Source organism: Cyprinodon variegatus, unplaced genomic scaffold (genome assembly GCF_000732505.1).
Source record: "Cyprinodon variegatus isolate N-32 unplaced genomic scaffold, C_variegatus-1.0 Scaffold477, whole genome shotgun sequence".
Taxonomy (NCBI): domain Eukaryota; kingdom Metazoa; phylum Chordata; class Actinopteri; order Cyprinodontiformes; family Cyprinodontidae; genus Cyprinodon; species Cyprinodon variegatus.
The window spans coordinates 316,511-334,498 of NW_015150930.1; positions in this window are offsets into that span (position 1 = coordinate 316,511).

Here is a 17,988-nt window from a genome sequence, read left to right on the forward strand (position 1 = left end):
TACACACATGTGTGTGTATGTGTATATATGTATGTATATATGTATGTATATATATATGTATATATATATATATATATATGTGTGTGTGTATATATATACAGAGAGAGTCAGAGGGAGAGAGAGAGATCTACATCTATAAATATATAGATGTAGGAATATCTATATGTACTATATGTGTGTGTAATAAATAATTTTTGTCTCATTCTTTATCTCTTCTTTATATGAAATTTATTTTTAAATGGACCTTTAAATTGTTTTCATTTTGATTTAAGAGTATACTATGTAATTTAAAGCATGCTGGGGTTTTTTCCCACCTCCTCATACTGCCAGCGCTATTTGGCCACTACTTGGCCTACTTGCTGATTGCAATGGTAAGTGCTCTGTTAAGTGATATAAGAACACCCACAGCAGCTTTGATACTTTACAATCATTCCTATTAGACCCGAATGAGACATCATAAAAACAAAAACAAATACAGAGGCTTTGTCTTAGGTTGATGTACTAGTTACAACAGTAGCTGGAATTCCTAATGGTCAGCAGATAAGGAGTGGATGTCTATGATGGATGATGTTATGGATAACACACGCTTACCTCATTGTGACTTCACCAAATTAGTTTTCTTCTCTACAAATAACACTGTCTATAACCTGTCTGTCTTTTTTATCTGTATACAGAATTTTTTGCTAGCTGGTAAAATGCTTTTATTGTTTACCAGTCTATTCTTGACCAGAGTGTCAAATGATAAAGTGACCTGACAGCCACCGAGTGAGGCAGGATACATACGATTTTGCTGTAGTACCATCTTCATTGCTGGAGGTTGTTGAATGAGCAATAAAAAAAGGAATCACTTGGAAAAGGAAAGTGGCCAGTCAGCATCTGAGATGTGCTCAACCATAAAGCCAAAATCAACACCAAAACACATTATATAGGCTCATCTCTTTCAAGCACATCTTTTGTAAAATGCTAGGGATGATGAAAATTTCACATTTTGCTTTGTAAAGCGAGCAACTATTACCCTCATAGCTTAAAATGGAAGAAAATGTAAAAAAAAAAAAAAAAAGGAAAAATTTACCTGCAGTATGCAGTAGAATCAATGTATGTGGAAATGAGAGGTAGGGAGAGGTAGCTGACTTGAAAGAGTTTGCTGCAACATCAGGCTGCATGGTAGAATAGATGGCCTTGAAAGAGCCGAGTTAACAGAATACAGTCGGGAAGATGTATCACAAAGCTCTTGCTGGAGGACAAGTCTGTGCAGAGCTGCATTAGTGGGTCTGATCCGTGATGGCTCCAGTTTTTGTATTTGATGGCTTGACTTTAGTTGGCTCATACAACTCCTGTCATCCTGCACACATATAAAGACAAAAAGGAACAATTAAAATTATTAAAAACACCCCACACTACATTATATTGTTGTGATGAAAACACATAAGATGCCTCAGCTAACATGAAGCTTTGCATTTTTTATATGAATGTTGTTAGAAACTTGGACAACATAATATGAAAACCCTTTTTTTTCTTTTTATGTTGGGGCCCACCCATGGTAAATGGCCTGTACTTATATAGCACTCCAAATAAGAGGGCTTGACCAAAGCGCTTTACACTGAATTCAGTCATTCACCCATTCACACACACACACTGATGATGGCAAACTATATTGTAGCCACATCTGCTTTGGGGCTCATTGACAAAAGTGAGGCTGCTGTATACTGGCATTACCGGGCCTTTGACCATCATCAGTATGCAATGTGGGTGAAGTATATTGCCCAAGGACACTACAACTCTGAAAGTCGGAACAGGGGCTTGAACCGTCAATCCTTAGATTTCAAGGATAAATCCTGCACTCAAAACCACTGTCTTCCAGAAAGTAAGAAGAGGAAAAAATTAAATCTGCTAAAAATAATCTCAGAATAGACATTATTAACCCATTTTACTGACGCAGAGTCAGCATGGGTTGAATATCTAATATCAAAATGAAACTAACTTTAACACAGTGCACTATGCACTGCTTCTGTCTGTCAGATAAAAATATAAATATAAACACATGGTATGACTATTTTAGTAGTTACTTTCCTACTGCTAGTAATGAACACCAACCTTAATAAAGATGTTACATTTTTTATTAAAATTTCTATAGTCACTCTTTACATAAATGTCAGCTTCCAATTGTAAACATTGGTTTTGGATACAAGACTCTCGCTGTAAGATCATTATTGACCTACTCTGTTCCTCTGTTCCTCTAAACTGATGTTTACTGTTTCTCTCTCTGTCACAGTGCTATAATTGGTGTTTTCCTTATTATTAATTATTTGTGAGGGTTTTATTCAGATTTTTTTTGTTTTATAATTGTAAAGCTGCTGGATAGTTAAATAAAATCTGTTTAGTTTTATTACCACTGCAATAACTGCAAAAATCAAGTGTAAACTTTTATTTGTATATATTTATTAGTGCGTAGAACAGAATATTCTTTTTTAATCTAGATTAATCTCGCTGTAATCTTGAACTTACTCTAGATGAATCTAGATTAAAGTGGCTCATTAGAATTCTGCCAAAGGGCTTCATGAATCAGAATAAGAGTTATTTTATTAATCCCTTGTGGGGATTTTTTTTCTTGCAGTACAACAATTTACAGAAGAGGGAAAAAAATAAGATTGTAACAACAAATAAGACATAAGAATAAAATAAGGAGAAATATAAAATAATACAAGGGTAAGAATAAAATAAGATAAGGATGACATGTGTGTGCTACCTAAACAATAAGTAATTATTTTACCAGGTTTCTCAAACCCGATGACGCGTTAGACCAGGGATGTCATGGTTTTGGTTCTGTTCAAGTTTTATCTCTGAGTTTTCATTGGTCCTATTTCCATTCTTGTGCTCTAGTTATTTTTTTTATTGTATTTTAGTTCTTAGACATTTCTTGCTTCTTTTGTCCCTTCTTGCCTCTTTTCACACCTGCTCCCAATCTACTAATTAGCCCGGTCTTTGTTTCTCTCTCCCATTTATTCTCCTCCTGTTCAGTCACTCTTGGCTGGATTGTTGACATTTGTTTTCCCCCCTTTTTGTTAGTATTCCTGGTTCTCAGTTTTTGTGGATTTATATTTTTGGATTTTTTCTTCTGTTAATGTTTTTTTTTTTTTTTTGTTAAACTTTCAAGAAACCACTTCTGCTTCAGCTTCTGCATTTGGGTCCTGTCAAACCTCTACCCCCTCTGTGACAAGGGGCTCATTTCCTGTTTCCAAAATGCATCACAGACTGCTTAAGGAAGCTTTTCTACTATGATAACTGGTGATGAAAATAAATAATATTCAGTAAGATGTATTTGTTTAAATTTTTATTCAGATAAACATGAATTCTGAACTGTAGTTCTACACAATACTGCAGGTCATGATGAACTGTTTACAGTCTGCTTTTTGTCAGTCATTCCAAGCTCTATTTCTCCTTTTTCCACCAGTCACTCAGGCAGTCATTGTAATGTTCTCTGAGGCTGAAGTAGCCTCAAGGGTTGCAGGGTTATGTCAAGATGGGGAAAATATCACCATTTAAACCAAGTTTTGGGTTACAGAGGGTTGCATATATAGGTAGTTTGTTCGTGATAAGCTTACAATATGTTCTGGAGGTTGCAGTTGTAAGTGTTAACATTGGCACCATCGGAAGAATGCTCACTATTTGCTTCTGTCAGTGAGCCCCAAGGCAGCTGTGGCTACAATGTAGCTTGCCACCATCAGTGTGTGAGTGTATGCATGAAAGGGTGAATGACAGAATGTAATGTAAAGAGCTTTGGTCAAGTCTCCAGACTTAAAAAAGCGCTATATAAGTACAGGCCATTTACCATTTTACCATGTAAAGAAACAAGCACTTCTTGCTTTTTTGTATCGCATAAAGACCGCTGCGACTGGACCTTGGTTTCAGCAAGAGTTACTTACCTTCTGGATAACACATTACAATATCCTCTTAACATCCACCTCATTTTGGGAAATTCTTGCCTATTTTGCATACCCAAATGGAAAAGCAAATAACTTAGGAACTCTAAGCCCAAATTACATGTGCAATGCCTTATTTGAAAGCGAACACCCTCTAGTTTCTGAATGTGTAAATGAAAATTGGGTCAGTAGAACACAGACCAAGTTGCATCAGTTCAAACATGACTCAAAGTTGATTATTTACTCTAGAAAATGATAAGGTAATTTTTGTACAGCAGTAATAAAGACATGCTTGAGAAAAGACATGCCTTATTGTCTCACATTTGTTCAACATCATGTCAACCACAAAAGCAGAAAATTTCAGACCTCTAGCTACAACAGTTCCAGAGCTATGGGCCTTTGAACTTTTGGTGTCACCAGTGTCTCCAGAAATCTCCAAAATTGTGCCAAATGCCTTTACTCAACTATTTGACTCATAGAATAACACTGAAGCATTTTGATGAATTATGAAACAGGTATTTTGCACTTTCTTTCAGAATCATTGCGTGTAGCAAATAGTAGAATTTTTACACCTATAATAACATAAAAAGATAGTGAAAATGCTGCTTTTCAAGCTGAAATAAGCCCAAGTGCCTTTTCTGAGCTCTATTTTTTTAAAGCCTTAGGCATTGTAATAAAACAAAATCAGCATCCACACGTAAAAAAAATAGGACCGCTGGTGGTGATAGTGGAGGTTTTTTTTTTGTAAGTATACATAGCATAATAAATATATGATATTAACCTAAAGCAATATGCATGGTATGGTTGTTAAATGTCAGGTACGCCGGTCATTGACCTTGACCAAGGCAGCTTTTAGTAGAACTGCAGTCAGTCGTTGGACTGACATGGCTATCACAGTTAGGGACTAATTTCCCAACTTCATTGTAATGTTAGGCCACTTCTTTGATTTTACTTTGGAAAATCTTTTGGCAATAAATCTATTAAGATTTGGAATAAAACCTCACAAAACATGCAAATGAATATCTGAATCCTTTCAAGTCAAGTATTTTTTAAATTCAAAGTCAATCAACTAAATTGAAACAGCTGAGATAATTTTCAAAATCTGAAAAAACTGCTTACAAATTCAAAAACATTCAAATCAGTCTTGAAATAAGCCTATATAAAATCTAATAATTTTACTCACCTATCAAACATTAATTTACAGTATTTATTTTATGAAATAGACTTTATCAGAAAATCAGTATTTCTTCTATCGACTAATTTAAAATAAGCTAGACTACATGTTGGCAATGAATGATTTAAAACTATTTAACAGGTCCGTCGGACTAAGCCATGTACCACTGATCGGACATCAGGCATCGGATCAGGCATTCTTTAAGTCACAAGAGGGACCGTGTAATCAGATTTCAACATTTAATTCATTTATGAGCATTGGCCAGACATTAACATCACATGCTGTCTGATCTGAAGCAGTTTGCTAATGAGGAGTAGGCCAAAATACCCGCTGAGAGTTGTACAAGTGTATTTGACATTCACAGAAGTCATTTGAATGTCGTCACTCTATTTAAAGATTGTGCAAATAAGTATTAAATTTAGGGCTGAATTTATTTTTAAAATCATTGTTGTTGAGACATGGTTGAAAGGCAATGGCTGACTTTCATTTGTTCACTTTCATAGAATTTTCATTTGTTATTACAGTTGTCAGATTGAAGTTATTTTTGTGACCATTGTTTCTTTAATAAAAAGAGGGTTTTCAACTATTTTTGTCCATGTCTGTTTAAAGCCTTTTTTTCTGGTTAGTTTCTTCTACGGGTGTGGGCTTAGCGCTCAATGTTCCCAGGATTTGGTGGGACTAATTTGTATCACTATGCAGCCCAGTGTGGTAAAACTGTTAAATTATAGAATTATTGAGTCCATGACAGACTACTGGTAGCACCATCAATCAGATGCCACTTTTATAGGTCCAAAATTTGATTCCCTAAAACAACATTTGTTTTAAATTCCCTCCCCCTCATTGGATAAAACTCCAAATACATATTTACTTGAAGAACTCATATTACAGCTGAACATTTTTTTAGCTAAAGGAAAAACATTTAAGACTGGTAGGTACAATCTTTCTGACAAATACTGTAAGCTCCTTATGTGCTTGTGGAAAGTGAATAGGTTAAATGAAGGAGAGCCGAGCACTCACTTGGGAACAGTATATTGAGTTGAACCTCAAGGTGTCCAGCTGATCTTCCTCTCTCTGACCTTAGGGGCTAATCACAATTTTAAAGCATCCCTATGTCCCATCTAGTTCTGACCTTAAGGCCAAATTCAGAGGTAACATTTCAGGAAAGTGTCTGTTCTGGACTTACTTGAAATGGATGTAGTGTTTCTGTCAGATATGCTGAATGGGAGACTTTCACTAAGTTCTGCCAAAATGAAAAAGGGGAAATTAAGCTTTGGACTTGCTCACCTTGTGCAGTGATTGCCCTGTTACAGTGAAACACTGAACAGTTCACCACAAAGACTGTGTGACTGGGCAATTTAGGGATGATTATTCTGTATTCCTTTTCGTAAAAAAGCACATTTCCTTCTCTCTAAGGTTATTACTGTAAGTCATACTGTGAGTCAAAAAGGGGTAATTAAGCAAAGAGAGAAATCCATAAATTACTGCATCAAAGTGCATTGATTTATTACTTCAATTATGTAATTTATGCTTGATTTTATTATATCTTATGCCTACTTTTATCCTAGTATGCCAAGTCAAATACAAATATAGCAAATCGCTAGGCAAATTGGTCTGTATGTACTTACTTTTTTACATTTTCTGTTACCCCTCTGTTTTGTTTAGTATTTTCATAAAAAAAGATAGCACTCATGGTACAGTACCTATAAGAACATTAGGCGTCATGCAACAACACTTTTGTATTGTTGTGAATTTCACTCCCTTTTTCTCCTACCATGGGATTTTATCAATGCATCAGATCAGTTTCTACAAACGTTCTTACCTTCAGTAACTGATCGTAAATGATTCTCATAAACGTGATGCAGTCCCCTTGTGCACAGTGAGCCTGTGTTCATGAGAAATGTAAATGTATATAATTACAACCACAATAATGCCACATAAGACTACATATAAATGAGAGGGCTACAGCTTACCACACAGTCAGAAGGTGTTTATTCATAGAAATAGCATTGAAGATGAAGAAGAAAAACTTTATGGGTTCAGATGTCATGATTTTGGTGCTGATGGCTGATTGCTCATTTCCTTCACATGTCTAGCTCTACCCTGATCCTCATCAGATTCACCTGTTCCATTTCTCTATTTAAGCTCCATGTTTCCTAGCCAACAGCAACAGATTATTCTGGAGCCTTTGTTTTGCCTGCCTGTCTCTGATCTCCGGTAAGCTCTCAAACCTTCCATGTTGTAGTAAAACAAAATTTAATTTCCTTTTAGTATACATTCTGTATATACAAAATCATAATAAAAGTTGTCTAAGTGTAAGTCTGGAACTCTCTGGCAGCATCTGCTGCTTTTGTTCAGTGGACTAGCTGGACCCACCCCCTTTCTTTGAACACTGGACAGAACAGTTAAATTAGGTCAGTGACTAGCGCGTACATAATCATCCTCCATATGATTATCGCAGTCACTAGTCTGTGTTTCTCTTTAACCAGAGCTTCAATCATAGACTCCCTAGCTGCAGTCGTTGCAGATCCACAGCCCGCCTGAGACTAAATAAACGCATTTGAATTATCCCACTGTCTCTCTCGCCTAAATTCTGGGTCCTGCATTCTGAGTTTACTACAGAATAATCTGGCCAAACATGGACCCATCAGCAGACGGACAGTGTCGCTCAGAGATGGGGCAAAGTATTTCCCGGCTTGAATCAGGCAGGTAGGAGATTCTTAATTTCCTGCGTAATCAGGCTGCTCCTGCTCCTGCTTCTCTGCCTTTGACGACTGCCACACCTTCATTACCCACCGATAGATCAGCTTATGCTGGTGAAGATTCTCAGTCATCCAAGTCATAGTCATTCCAAAAAAGTAAACAAAAACAGTCATTTAGAATTGAAAAAGCTTCCTGGATGGGAAGCAAAACGTCTTCAAATTTGAAAAAAAAAAAAAAAGGTCCAATGGAGTGGATTGGTTTTTTCAATTTTTTTTAGATAGGTCAGGTTCTTTTGAACCGCGTCTGTCCCCTCCCGAAAAGTTTAAGGGTGATTCTGAACATTATCAGGCTTTCTTGACTCAATGTGAGATTCACTCCAGCCTTCTGCATTTCCCTCCAATTGATTGAAAGTAGTTCAAGTAATCTTGCTGTTAGCAGGCAAGGCTTCATTTTGGGCAACTTCAGAGTGGCTAAACAATCCCCACCTGTGCCACCCTTACTGGGATTTTTCTGAGGAGTTTTTTGACAAGTTCTTCCTAGTAGGGAAGCTTCCTAGGGACTTCTGTCACTAAAGCAAGGAGAAATTAAACCAGTTTCCCCTGCATATCGACATGCCAGCTGCAGATATGGTGATTGATAATTCTGTCGTCAGCTAATATAATAACATTTTTTATTGCAGACTTGCATAATATTTAATGATGTAGCCTAATAAAATTAACAATTGTTTTAAAGTAAAACACATGTGGTCTTTTACTGAAAAACTTGGTTTGGATAACAGCTGACTAATTGTGCAGGACCCTTATTTCAAGTCTGGCACACTCATAAATTTTTTTCGTAACTTAGAGATGATTAAAATAGGAGAAAAAGATAAATGCAGCATTTTCACCAAGATCATTCGTACAAACAATTTGAGAACAAATTTGTTCATACGAATGGTTCTTGCAGGAAGCTAATTGTCTTCTTCTTCTTTGGGGGATGCAAATTATTTTCTTATTAATAGAAAATATTTAAGAAAAGGTCAAAAGGGATAATACCTAAACTTAAAAAAGCTAAACTACAAGTAAGATTTAGAGAGAAAAGTGCAGAATCTCATTCAGCATGTGTAAAAAACGAAAGATGCAGTGTAATAGGAAAAGGAATGAAGAAACTGGATGAAGATATCTGAATAAAAAAAATATATATATCATAATTTTTCTAATCTACAAATAAGTACATTTATTTAATTATAATCATTTGACTAACTCAGTCTCCTTCTGCTCAAGTAGCTCACTATACAAAGCATGCAATGCATGATTTGCTCTCTTACCTTCCTAATCTTTCTTGCACTGTATATAATCTAGGATGTAGGAAAATATGGGAATCAGGGCATTCTTAATCTCTGAAAAGACACGAGAAGCATGCAAAATTTGAACCTTGAAGGAAAACTTAAAACAGGTCAAAAAGGTACTGCTGATGTGTTTCAAGTGACAAGTACAGTACTTATCTCTCAAATGAGCTGCTACAAATGGTTATGTTCCTCTGATATTTTTAACACAATGATCGTTTTCTTATGTGTTATTGTTAGCATAATCCATGTTGATCATGGAGTACTAAACAAACCATAGTTTTGTATTTGTATTGCTCTTCTTTTATGCCTTTTTAATATTTGCTTGTACCTGTAATGGAATAAAATAACAATGCCAACACAATAGTTAATTGAAGCTGATTTATTATATACCAGTTTAACAAAAAACATATTTTACAAGGTTGTAAAAGATAGAGAGAGTAATGATGGTCTGCAAAACTGTTACCATAGAAACATGAATTTCTGGTGTTGAGTGACACCTGGCTTTATTTGAACAATGACTCACCACTTCAGTGGCACAAAGACACTTTCTTTAGGCAAACTTGCACAAGAATACAGCATAACAAATGACGGTATGCAATCTATAATTCCCAAGCTTGTGAATATTTAATTACCAAAAGGTGGAATAACTGATCAAGTGATACTGTATATTATTTATTTCAACCATCCTTTTTATTTATTTAAGAACAATTCAGATCGGGATGGCTTTTTGAGATTATTTTTTTTTTTGTTAAGATTGCTATTAAATCTAGTTCTATATATATCATAAGCAATGAATGTTTTTGTAAAGATGTTGACAGTATATTATGAAAGTCCTCTTTTGTCTAGTAACAATAGTATAGAATAGAATAGCAAATCCTTTTATTGTCCCACAATTGGGAAATTGTAGCGTTACAGCTGCAAAAGATTATAGCAAAAGTGGTCCCACAAATGTGGACCTTAAAAAGTGTATAAAAACAGAATAAGTGACATAATTAAAAATAAATTAATATAATATTGTACAGTGCAGTGTTTTTACAACATAAATACTGTGAATAAATAATCAGTCAGAGACATGCAAAAATGACAGCGTAATGTTATTTAACTGACTAAGACAGAAACGGTGCAAAAATCAGCATTATTGTAACAACGTATTGAGGTTGTTGGGAGCACTGATGGTTATAATGTCTTACACTGCTGGAAGGAAGGATCTGTGATAACACTTCCTGGTACATTTAGGGTGCAGCATTCTGTCAGTGAAGGAGCTTTCCAGTTCAGCAACAGCCTCATGCATGGGGTGGGAGGCATTATTCAGCAGATGTTATTTTGGTTATGGTACTTTTGTTTACCACCTCCTGCACTGAGTCTGCTAATTACTGCATTGGTAATTATGGATACCATATGGTTCAAACAATTGCTCTAAATTAAAAGCTTATTTGACCTAACTCCAAATTATTCAAGATAAAAGTTGGGTCTCAAACACTGAATCTATGCCAGCCTGTGATATTATTGCACCCTTTTATGAATTATATTTTTATCATTTCTATTTTTCATTCTTTTCTTTTTGTAAACATAGTATTTTTTTTTTTTGATGAAATTCTCCAGTTTTTTGGTCTATAGTTTTTAACTGAAACATGTTTGTGTCATGGCACTGATGACTGCTTTGATTATTCATTTCATTCCCCTGTCTAACTCAGCCCGCTTTCTAATTAATGCTCATCTGATCCACCTGCTCCTACCTCTATTTAAGCTGCATGTTACCAGTCATCAGGGCAAGATTACTGTCTTGAGTCAGTGGAGAGAGTGCGTCTAGTGTTACAGTACCTTAGTGTTTCTGATTACCTGTACTGCCTCTCAACCACTGAGCCCAGCTGTCCCCATCTAATCTGTTTTAACCTGCCTGTTTCCAGTTTCAGTCGTGATAGTTCTCTAGTCAGTGGTGAGAGCATTTCAGCATTGTTCCCATCTGATCTGTTTGCCTGACTGTCTTTGGAGTCCTGCTGGATTCTTCCTGTTTGCTGAACTTGGAGCTGTTTCCTGTCACCAACCTCGATTTCCCTGGTTCAGATATGAGCATGTCCTTGACTGGGACCCTAAGAGCAGCGCCCATTACTTCTTGTTGAAATGTTAATTGAGGTTTGTGATCCACGCGTATATAATCACCCTCTGTCAGCAGAGGTGTCAAGTAACGAAGTAAAAATACTTCGTTATTGTACTTAAGTACACTTTTTAGGTATCTATACTTTACTCCATTACTTATTTTTCTTCCTATTTCCGACTTCTACTCATTGCAGTTTCACACAAGTATCTGTACTTTCCATTCCTTACATTTTTAAAACAAACGGTACTCGTTACTCTTGGCCTCGGTTAAATGCAGAGATCACGGATTAGCAGACCATGGTCCGGATCCGGACCCACCTGCTGGCTAATCTGGACCCAACCTGATTTAAAACATTTATAAATTACCACATGTTTTCTGAAAACGGTGTCTAAATGTCACTTGCGCCGCTTCTCCTGTTACCCCAAAATCCCACATCCTCTGTCTCCGCTCTACCCTGCTGTGCTCCAGACCTCCTGCCTAAAGCCAAGCCTACAGCCTCCGCTGTTCCTCCCGTATTACTCTGCTCCGACTTATCCTTGGAGCCCGAGGAGAGCATGCGCAATATTATCATTAAATTCAGAGCAAAACATGCAGAAAAGAATGCTTAATTTAATATGACATATTAAAAAAATCCCCACCAACATCCAGCATATGTGCGGTTTCTGATGCAGATGAGAAATCTGCTTCCTTGTCTATTGACGTAACAATAGTTTGCATCCAACCTTTTAAATAGACGGTGTTTATTTTTTAAAAATTATATAAGAATTATATTCTAATTTGTAGTTACTGATCTGTTGTTACTATATTTTAATTTGACAAACCGGAGATTCTCGCTGTTCCTTTTCCTGTTTAAAACAGGAAACGGGGACAGTGGTGCTTTCATCTATTTTTACATATTTATTAATATTTAAACAACAAAAATCAAGTGTAAAATTCAGAATTGTCCCTCTCCTATTTCCTAAGATTGATAAAATGAATCAATTGATAGTGTTTATTAGTGCCAGTCATTCAGTGTTCTCTGTCTTTTTCCCTCTCCATCTTCTATTTGTAGCTGGCTTCTACCAGCCCTCTGTTTTACTCTTCTAAGTAGATTTTTCCTCCACTCTCATTCAATCTTCTTTCTATCAGTCTTCTAATCTTCTTCCCCTTCCATCAATCTTACACTAATCTAAAACAGACATAATATAATCAAAATCCCTTAACAACAGATTGGTAACTAAAAAATTAGAGCATAATTCTTATATATTCCCAAAAACCAAGACCGTTTATATTGTTGGATGCAAACTATTGGTATTTCAACATTCCATGAAGCAAATTTCTCATCTCGATCAAAATATTAATTTTATCCTAAGAAACTTAAAAGTTTTATCAAATCTACAACTTCCAAGAGCGCATCTCAAAACTTCAAAACAGATTTCTTATTGCAGGCATGAAGGAAGAGATGCTGATCTTGGAGGTAGATAACAAACCAATTTTGGATCATCCGTATTACAAAGATGCACAACGAAAAGAAATGATTGGGCAGAAACGTGATTGATGTTAATGGTGAGTTTTAATTATTTCATTAAATTAAGCGTTAATTTTCGCATTTTTTGCTCCTATAAATTTTATTATAACAGTAAAGTCTCTCCTCCGGGTTTCATCTGTTGTGCAGACCCCTTTATGGAGGCCTTGGTCCTCGATGCAGGCGACCCGTGTTCAAATCTGGGCTGTAGTTCTTTCCTGCATGGCTCTCCCCCTCTATCATACCCCCTTACCTGTCAGACTACTGCCGTTAAAAACAAGCCACTAGTGCTGTAAAAATAAACTATTGCAAAGGAAAGCTAAAGTATTGACAGAGTAAGTAATACTATTGCATGGGAATGCAATGCCTTTTTGCAAGGCAATACAAAATAAAATAATTTTCCATGTGCCCCATAGGGAGTTCTGTAAAACATGTATATATTTATATATCTTTATAATATTTTGTAATACCATCTTTACTTTTATTTGAATTCAATATTTTGTTACTTAGTTTACTTTAGTTTTAGCTGACATTGGTAATTAAAAATGGTATCATATGTGGATATAAGTTTTGGACTAGTCCTAAAGGACTAGTCCTAAAAGTTAAACTAGATTTAATTTACATATGTTATGGTTTAATTATTTTGTGGGATACCTTTAGAAAAAATAAAAGATTCCCTTCTCTTAAGACTGTTCGTGCTAAATTTCCTCATACTATGCCACTTTCTATATGGGCTATTTTAGAAATGAAACTAATATTATTAAAGCTTAAAGCCTAACATTGTAGCAGTGTTAATGATGGTATCATCTCTTACTTTGTTCCGATGGCCCAGATCTATCAGACAGTACCGCATCTTTTCTGAAGTGGCAGCAACTTGGGTGGATAAACCACTTTAATTGCCCCGTATCTTATAAATTTTACTTAATAATAAAGGCTGTCTGTGGACATGTGTCAGGAAGGAATGGTGGAAGTGCTGTTGACTGTATTCCAAATGTATGGCAATTTTTTTTTTCTTTCTGCTTGATTTATGTCCTTTAATGATTCTGTTATTAGCGATAATGGGTTTTCACTTAAACTACTGTTTTAATTTTCAATATATTGATCTTTTAAATCAGTAGTCTAGTATACAAATGTAACTATCCAGATTTCCCAACCTCACAAGCATACACACAATATCTCACCTCAGATCGTTATACTCCCACAGCGGTGTGTGGTAGTGAGCTTGTCGCAGGTATGAAGAAGACATTTTTTTAATTCATGCTCAATTTTGAAGCGTGGTCTGTGCTATGTTATTCCATGCCACAACGCAAGAGGGACCATCACAAACTAGCTGTGGGTCTAGTTATGGCCGAGGCGGTGAGGAAGTGGGGGCAAGTTTGTGCGACAAAGGAGGGACATGATGGCAAAAAAAGAGCAGGGATCCAGGTGGAAAAAGGGTCCCAGCATTCTTCATTCACAGCATTCACACCTTGCTCTTCTACAGCTGTAGCTGGTTCAACTTCACTAGTCGTTTTCCACAATGGCGGTCATACAAACAAAACATGCTGGTAAGGTACCAAACAGGAAATACGCATGAGAAGAGCGGATGTAGATTTGACCAATCAGAGGCCTCCTATCTGCGGCAATGTCTGCGGTCACCTACAATTTTTGGAGAGGTGCACCAGAGTTTCTGCGGAGGGGGCGGGGACGTCTCTGCGTTCTCCGCAACACCTACGCGGACGACCTAGTTTCGAAGTATAAAACAGCCTATATACTGTAAAGGGAACCAAAAACAAGTTTCATCTATCTCACTCTGCTCCTGTCTCCTCCTCTATCCTGTGTGTGTGGCTCTGTGTGTGTGCGTGTGTCTGTGTGTGTCATTCTAGATACACACAGAGGAGGCAGAATAGAGGCTCAAGCGTGAATGTCCAACGAATAACTCTGATTGTTGTTTCAAAATAGAAAACCTGGTTTCATTTCTTAGTTATGCCCTGAATTTTGTAGCGTTTCTGGACGCTGCGTCGCTACTTGATCAAAGCAATAACGTCACTAGAGGAAAGTTACTTGATAAATAAAGCAGCGACGCTACGGTCAAGCTACTGGAACATGTAGTTAAGCTAATAGCTTCGCTACATGTAGCGGCACTACTGCCCATCACTGATCCTTGCAAACTAGGATTTGAACAATACCTATCCCTAAAATTAACAGGATGTCTGGTACCAGTGAAGGCCTGCCAATTGTAAGTTTTGTGGCATACTCTTTCTGCGTGGATATGCAGGATTACACAATTGAATATTGCTTGTTTACTTTGTCTTTGAAACTATATATTTCAGTTTAGTTTATATAGAGATTATATCCCTAATGTTTAGTTTTATTCACCAACTCACTGTAGATTCCACTGCTTATGTTTGAAAAACTAGATAAAGAGCTATCTGTCATAATGGGCTTTAAAGATATTACCCACATGCAGAGAACCACTCAGAGACCAAGGGTAAAAGTTAACAGGTGTATTGAGAGTTAGCAAAAACACAGATGGAGAGAGATATTCTGCTGGGTAATGCTGTTGGACCTCAGCGGACTGATGAACCGGAACAGGAACCTCTAAATGGGAAATCATAATGATCAGTTCAGGGACCATGGGAAAAAAGCCAAAGGCTTGTATATAGCTTGAGAGGCACTCACGATTTGGGGGGCTCTTGGTTATTCCTTGGATCCAGTTTGTGGGGTTAAATCCAGAGAAGAATGAACTCATTGGAGAGCAGACAGGCAGACTAACGTTGGACCCAGAGGAGTAAAGGAGCGGACTGTCTCTTGGTTTTCCAGAAGTGGACTTGAACGGATAATGTGGTGGTTTCCCCTTGCTCAGTGTGACTCAGTTAATCCTTCCAGGGGGGGGGGGGTAGAAGGTCCAGCCTTATCAGTTGACACAGGAAGGCTTCCTGCCAAAGAACAAATACAAAGCAAGTTAGGACTCAGAGAGACAAGGCTAAGGTTAGACTCTGCTTATTACAGTTTGGCTAGAGTACCCAATACTGGCAAACACTCTGGTGTCAAGGTAGTGACAGCCCACTGCTCAAATACTCCTCTGGTAAAGAACCAATGAGCCGCAGGTGTGCAAGGAGGCCCAATGAGAACAGGGCCCCATCTGGTGGTGGAGGAAAAACACAACAACCCACACAAACTGGAATCCTAACACTATCTTTATATCAACCACATCAAAAATGTAAAAAAATTGGTGTTAAAAATCCAGTTGATGTACATTTTATATAACTTTCATTCTCCTTAGACTTAGAGAAAACTTTATCGACATTTTGTATACACAGTGTATACGAAACGAAATTACATTGCTTACAGCTTACAACAGTGAAATGAGCAACTTACAACAGTGAAATGAGCAACTTACAACAGTGAAATGAACATTACCATTATAAAGTGCATCAGTAATCAGAATGTGAACAGTGTAGGAGAAAAGGAAACCCGTTTAAAAACAATGGTGCAAAAGGGCATCAATAGGGAAAGGTTCAGTGCAATGCAAAATAAATATGCTGCAAAATGCTGTAGAATATTGAGTTGTGTCCTAATTAAAATGATTATAAAAATTCCGCCATGTTAATAGTGCAAAATAAGGTTGCAAGTGGGATGCAGAGTCATGTTTAGAGTTTAACAGTTAAAGCAGGGCAAAAGGGCAGCAGGGATAAAGCTGTTGCAGAACCTGCTGGATCTGCAGTGGATGCTGTGAAGCCTCTTCCCAGAGGGCAGCAGGGAGAACAGTCCACAGTGGGGGTATGAGGGGTCACTGATAATGTGACAGGCTCAGGACACAAAGCGCTTGGATGATATGACCTTGATAGAGGGACGAGGAGCACTGATGATCCTCCTCCTATATGATTTCATCAATTTAAGCGTGCTTGGGTTTTGATTTTGGTAAGCTGGTTTGTTTGCTAGTGGTCCAGGAAATTCTACCCAATTTGTACCTGTTTCTTTCTACTCACTGCAAAGCCACGTGAGAGAGAGAGAGAGAGGGAAAGGAAACCCCCAAACCACTTTCATATTGGCTGCTTTTTGTTGAAAACAAACTTTAAAATATTTGTTAATATAAAAAAAAATCTGCAGATTTTCTAAAATCTAATTAACCTTTTTTAACAAACTGATATTACCAAACTTACTGTTTGGTAATATCAGTTTGTTAAAAAAGGTTGTCATAAGATCTGACTCCAAACTAAAATGTCATTTTCACTGAATAGACATGTTCTAAAGGTTTGCCATTTGATCGTTCCTTTTGAAAAAGAGGTAAAACACTCTCATAGTGCCTAGAATCACACTGGCAGAGTTTAGAGCTTTTTGAAAGTGCATTATATCCACAGGAAGAGGAGCTGCTTAGACATGAAATTGACTCCTGCTGTTTGCAACTTCTCTGACCCAGCTGGAGTCCCTAAATCTGAAGAACCTACGGTTTCCAAAGACCTCACTCTTCTTTTGCTGCTGGAACTGCATTCTAAACAAGCAAGAGGTTTTGCCTTAAAAACTATAACAGCAGAAAATTAGCAAAGCTGTATTAGCTTTTGGAGGTATTTACTCAAAATGTTACCAAAACTGTTATTAGACTGCAGGACATACAAAAAAAAAAAAATTAAATAGATGGAGTTTTTCTTTTTAGTGCGGTCTTACGTTTCTTAAACTTTTTAAAATATTATTTAAAAAGAGTTGGGTTAAATGGTATGATCAAAACACAGCATTTGCTTTTTTTTTTTTTTTAAATGGCTGCATTCATTTATGATTATGCAGGGTGAAGATAACGCTGTGTGATATTTCCCAATTTTCAAACTAGTGTTGATAAATAAACAAATTTGATTTTTTTAAAATAAAGCTGAATGACATAAAAAAATAAGTCATTCAAACTGCATTTGCTTTTCCTTTTCTGCTGCTCAATTAGTAAATAGTAATTGAAAATTGTAATTGAAACGTACTCATTGAAATGTCCCCTTTCTCAGGGAAAGGGTTGCAGGGACAGTAGTCTCAGCAGAATATTCCAGACTTCCCTCTTCCGAGACAACTCAAGCCCAAGCCACTCAGGTCAGAAATTGTCCCTCCAGCATGTCCTGGGTTTTCCCCTCAGCCTACTGCAGATGGGATGTGCCTGGAATTGAATAAAATTAATAAATTAAAATGACATATTAACATTTAACAGTTAATTTTCAAAAGATATACCGGTAGAAGTGACCAACATTCACTTTAAAATGTCCAACTCAAAAATATAAATGTTATGGGGAGAGCTTATTGATGAAT